Source organism: Lathyrus oleraceus, chromosome 7 (assembly GCF_024323335.1).
Source record: "Lathyrus oleraceus cultivar Zhongwan6 chromosome 7, CAAS_Psat_ZW6_1.0, whole genome shotgun sequence".
In the NCBI taxonomy this organism is placed as follows: domain Eukaryota; kingdom Viridiplantae; phylum Streptophyta; class Magnoliopsida; order Fabales; family Fabaceae; genus Lathyrus; species Lathyrus oleraceus.
Genome location: NC_066585.1, coordinates 212,803,625 through 212,809,150, shown reverse-complemented (window position 1 = coordinate 212,809,150; position 5,526 = coordinate 212,803,625).

Here is a 5,526-nt window from a genome sequence, read left to right as displayed (position 1 = left end):
CTCTTCAACAGTGCCTGCTGCCAGTGCCCACTTCGTGCCTACTGCTATGCCAGCCGGGTTTCCCTGGGGGATGCCCGCGAACTTTGTTTCTGAGGGTCTCGCCCCAACGTTTGCTTCTTTGCCGGCATCTAGCCCGGTCCTTGCTGTGCCACCTCCGGCCGTGCATACTATGCCGAGAGTAGATGACACCATTTATCACTTTGAGCCATCTGAGGGCCCAGACGTGTATGAAAAGATGGATTCTATGAACGATCAATTCTTTGAGCTTCGCAAGGAACTCAAAACTCTCAGAGGGAAGGACCTCTTTGGCAAATCTGCTGCTGAGCTTTGCCTGGTTCCAAATGTCAAGATTCCTGTAAAGTTCAAAGTGACTGACTTTGAAAAGTACAAAGGAAACACTTTCCCGCTCAGCCATTTGGTTATGTATGCACATAAAATGTCGACTCAGACCGACAATGATCAGCTCCTAATTCATTATTTCCAGGACAGCCTGTCTGGTGCCGCCCTGAGATGGTACATGGGTTTGGACAGTGCGAACATCCGCTCCTTCAACGACCTTGGCGAAGCTTTCGTCAAGCAGTACAAATATAATGTTGATATGGATCCCGATAGGGACCAATTGAGGGCCATGTCCCAGAAGGATAAGGAAACTTTTAAGGAGTACGCCCAGAGGTGGCGAGAATTGGCTGCATAGATTGTGCCTCTGCTAGAAGAGAAGGAAATGACCAAGATCTTTCTGAAGACCTTGAGTTCATTCTATTATAAGCGGATGATTGTCAGCGCTCCTTCTGACTTCACCGAGATGGTGAATATGGGGATGCGTCTGGAGGAAGGAGTCAAGGAAGGGCGCCTGACTAGAGAAGAAGGCTCTTCTGCCAAACATTATGGGGTGTTTGCGAAGAAGAAAGATGGCGAGGCACATGCTGTGACCTCCCATGTCAAATCTAGAAGACCCTCTGTGAAGAGGAAAACCGTGCGTTCCGCCGATAACCAGCACCAGGTGGCTCATATAGTGCCTGTTTTCAGAGAAAATCAGCAATATCAGCATCACAATCAGAACCAGCAACAACAACATCAACAGTATCAACAACAACAACATCGTCCTCAACAGCAGGCCTACTAGCCTCGAAACAACAATCAGACCAGTACAAGCTATGATAGGAAGAGGGTCACTTTTGATCCTATTCCCATGACCTACGCAGAGCTATATCCTTCTTTAATAGAAAGGAAACTAATCACTCCACGTGACCCACCTGCTATACCTACCAACCCTCAGTGGTGGTATAAGCCTGAGCTTCATTGTGTTTATCATTCAGGTGCTCCCGAACATGATGTGGAGAACTGTTACCCGTTGAGGACCAAGGTTCAAGACCTTGTGAGAAGCGGTATATTAATTTTCAAGGACGTAGGTCCTAACGTCAAGAAGAACCCATTGCCCGAGCATGGGAAGTTTGTTGTCAACATGGTCCAGGGTTGCCCTGGAAAATATAAGGTCCAATATGTCAGCCATATCCGACAATCTTTGGTCGAGATGCACAGACTGTTGTGTGAATACAGTCACTACGAGCATGACCACGACAATTGTCGTGTTTGCACTGTCAATGAGAGAGGATGTCGTCAGGTTAAAAAAGACATCCAAGAAATGCTGGATCAAGGTGTAATTGAGATACTTCATAATAGCAATGAGGATGATGAAGTTAATGTGATATCACTTGTATTCAGGATCCCTGAGCCTGTCGTCGTTCGATACGATGGCAGCAAGCAGAAGGCTTCTCCTGCTCTCATAATTAAGCCAGCCGGCCCTGTGCCATATTGTTCTGACAAAGTTGTTCCCTATCGTTATAATGTTATGGCATTGGAAGATGGGAAGGAGGTGCCCCTACCCTCTACTTCTGTTGTTAATATTGCTGATGTCAGTGGTCTGACCCGTAGTGGTCATGTTTTCTCGGCACTAGAAGGGTTGATACTGCTGATAGTGTCGTCCGTCTGGTTGGGAATTCTTCTATTTCTCCGAATCCGGCATTTGCTGTTAATAGACCTGCCGCTGCTGTAAAAACTCCTGTCCCTGCTGGCCATAATGGCATGATGAAAGAGGACTGCGATCAGATGTTGAGGCTCATCAAAAGGAGTGAGTACAACGTTGTAGATCAGCTTCTACAAACGCCTTCAAAGATATCTGTGCTATCTTTGTTAATGAACTCTGAGCCACACCGTGAAGCTCTGCAGAAGGTGTTGGACGTGGCGTATGTAGATCATGATGTCACAATAGAACAATTTGATAGTATTGTTGCAAACATTACTGCTTGTAACAATCTGAGTTTCTGTGATGCTGATCTCCCCGAGGAGAAAAGAGACCACAATTTGGCACTTCACATCTCCATGAACTGCACAGATGATGCCATGTCTAATGTGCTGGTAGACACTGGATCATCACTGAATGTGTTGCCAAAGTCCACTCTCGCCAGACTTTCATACCAAGGGCCTCCCATGAGACAGAGTGGAGTGGTCGTCAAAGCTTTTGATGGATCACACAAAACTGTGATTGGCGAAGTTGAACTCCCAGTCAAAATAGGACCTAGTGATTTCCAGATCACTTTTCAGGTCATGGATATCCACCCATCATATAGCTTCTTGCTAGGCAGACCATGGATTCACGAGGCAGGCGCCGTGACATCCACCCTATACCAGAAGTTGAAGTTCGTTAAGAATAAAAAGTTGGTGGTCGTAGGGGGAGAGAAGGCTCTTTTGGTTAGCCATCTGTCTTCCTTTTCTTATATTGATGCTGAGGACGAAGTTGGGACGCCGTTCCAAGATTTGTCTATTGTTGAGCCTTCTAAGAAAGGAACTTCTTCATTTGCATCCTACAATGATGCGAAGTTGGCCATTGAGCATGGCGCAACTACTAGTTTAGGACAAATGATTAAGCTGGAAGACAATAAATCTCGGGCTGGCATAGGGTACTCTTCAGGCACTTTCAACAAGCATGGGCTATTTCAGAGTGGTGGTTTCATCCACACCGTCGAAGACGAGGAAGCTGCTGCTGTTGTGGAAGATGATGTAGAGGAAGCTTCTGACAACTTTGTCATCCCTGGAGGGGTCTGCAATAACTGGGTCGCTGTTGATGTTCCAACAGTTGTCCATAAGTCAACGTAATATTCATTTTTGTTTAAAAACCCTTCTCCCATGCCAAAAGGAGAAGTGATGACATTGTTGGCCTATAAATACAATGATATTCATTCATTAAATTCATGTTAAATGTTTGTTTTTCCAAATTATTTTCAGTTTTTGCTTTTTGCATGAAATTGGTGATCACATAAAACCCTAAAAATAGAATAACATCAATCTTTTCATCTGCATAATGATTTGCCTTGTTTGAATTCTAAAATCTTTTTATATCCAAAATCATTATGTAGGTTGATCAAACCCATTGAACATAATGATCCAACACTATCTCCCAACTTTGAGTTCCCTGTATTTGAGGCCGAAGAAGATGATGTTGAAGAGATTCCTAATGAGATCACCCGTCTACTTGAGCACGAAGAGAAGATTGGGGCATTTCTTGAAGAATCTGTGAAGAAGGGGTTGATTGAGTTGCTACGAGAATACGTCGACGTCTTTTCCTGGTCATATGAAGACATGCCTGGTCTGGATACTGATATCGTGCAACATTTCCTGCATTTGAAGCCTGAGTGTGTGCCTGTGAAGCAGAAGCTCAGAAGAACTCATCCTGATATGGCAGTGAAGATTAAAGAAGAAGTTCAAAAGCAAATTAATGCGGGGTTTCTGGTGACTTTTACATATCCTCAGTGGGTGGCCAATATTGTGCCAGTGCCTAAGAAAGATGGAAAAGTCCGAATGTGTGTGGACTATAGAGACTTGAATAAAGCTAGTCCGAAAGATGATTTTCCTCTACCGCATATTGATATATTGGTAGATAATACAGCTAAATTCAATGTCTTCTCATTTATGGACGGATTTTCTGGTTATAATCAAATTAAAATGGCACCCGAGGATATGGAGAAGACAACATTCATCACACCTTGGGGAACATTCTGTTACCGAGTGATGCCCTTCGGTTTGAAGAACGCCGGAGCCACGTATCAACGAGCTATGACTACCTTGTTTCATGATATGATGCACAAGGAGATCGAGGTGTATGTTGATGATATGATTGCAAAGTCAAGAACGGAAGTTGAACATGTTGAGCACTTGTTGAAGCTTTTTCAGCGTTTGAGAAAGTATAAGCTTCATCTGAATCCTAACAAGTGTACATTTGGAGTCCGTTCCGGCAAGTCATTGGGCTTTATTGTCAGCAAAAGAGGTATTGAAGTTAATCCTGCCAAGGTCAAAGCAATACAAGAGATGCCTGCGCCCAAAACTGAGAAGCAAGTTCGAGGTTTTCTTGGCCGCTTGAATTATATTTCCAGATTTATATCCCACATGACTGCCACATGTGCACCAATATTCAAGCTTCTCCAGAAAGATCAGCGTCATGATTGGACCGAGGATTGCCAAAAGGCCTTCGACAGTATCAAAGAGTATCTGTCCGAGCCTCCGATTTTGTCTCCGCCTGTGGAAGGGAGACCCTTGATTATGTATCTGACAGTTCTTGAAGACTATATGGGTTATGTTCTTGGTCAGCAAGACGAATCAGGGAAGAAAGAAAATGCCATATACTATCTGAGTAAGAAGTTCACTGATTGTGAGTCTCGATACTCAATGCTTGAGAAAATATGTTGTGCTTTGGCTTGGGCTGCTAAGCGCTTACGCCAGTATATATTGAATCATACGACTTGGTTGATATCCAAAATGGATCCAATCAAGTATATCTTTGAGAAGCCTGCTTTAACTTGGAGGATTTCCCGTTGGCAGATGTTGTTGTCTGAGTATGATATTGAGTATCGAGCTCAGAAGGTTATTAAAGGTAGTATCTTGGCTGACCACTTAGCTCATCAACCAATTGAGGATTATTAGTCAGTTCAGTACAACTTCCCTGACGAGGAGATTCTGTATATGAAGATGAAAGATTGCGATGAGCCTACGCTCGATGAAGGGCCATAGCCTAGTTCCCGATGGAGCATGGTGTTTGATGGCGCTGTAAATCAATATGGAAATGGTATCGGGGCAGTGATTATTACTCCCCAGGGCACACATTTTCCTTTTAAAACAAGGCTCACTTTCAAATGCACGAATAACATGGCAGAGTATAAGGCCTGTATTATGGGTTTGGAAGAATGTATTGATCTTAGGATCAAGCATCTTGATGTTTATGGTGATTCGGCCCTTGTTGTTAATCAGATTAAGGGTAAAAGGGAGACGAATCAGCCTGGCCTCATCCCACATAGAGATTATGCGAGGAGGATTTCAACGTTCTTTACTGAGGTTGACTTCCATCATATTCCTCGAGATGAGAATCGGATGGCAGATGCGCTTGCTACGTTTGCTTCGATGATTGTGGTGAAATTCTGGAATGAAGTTCCCAATATCACTGTGATGCGTTTGGATAGACCAACTCATGTATTTGCA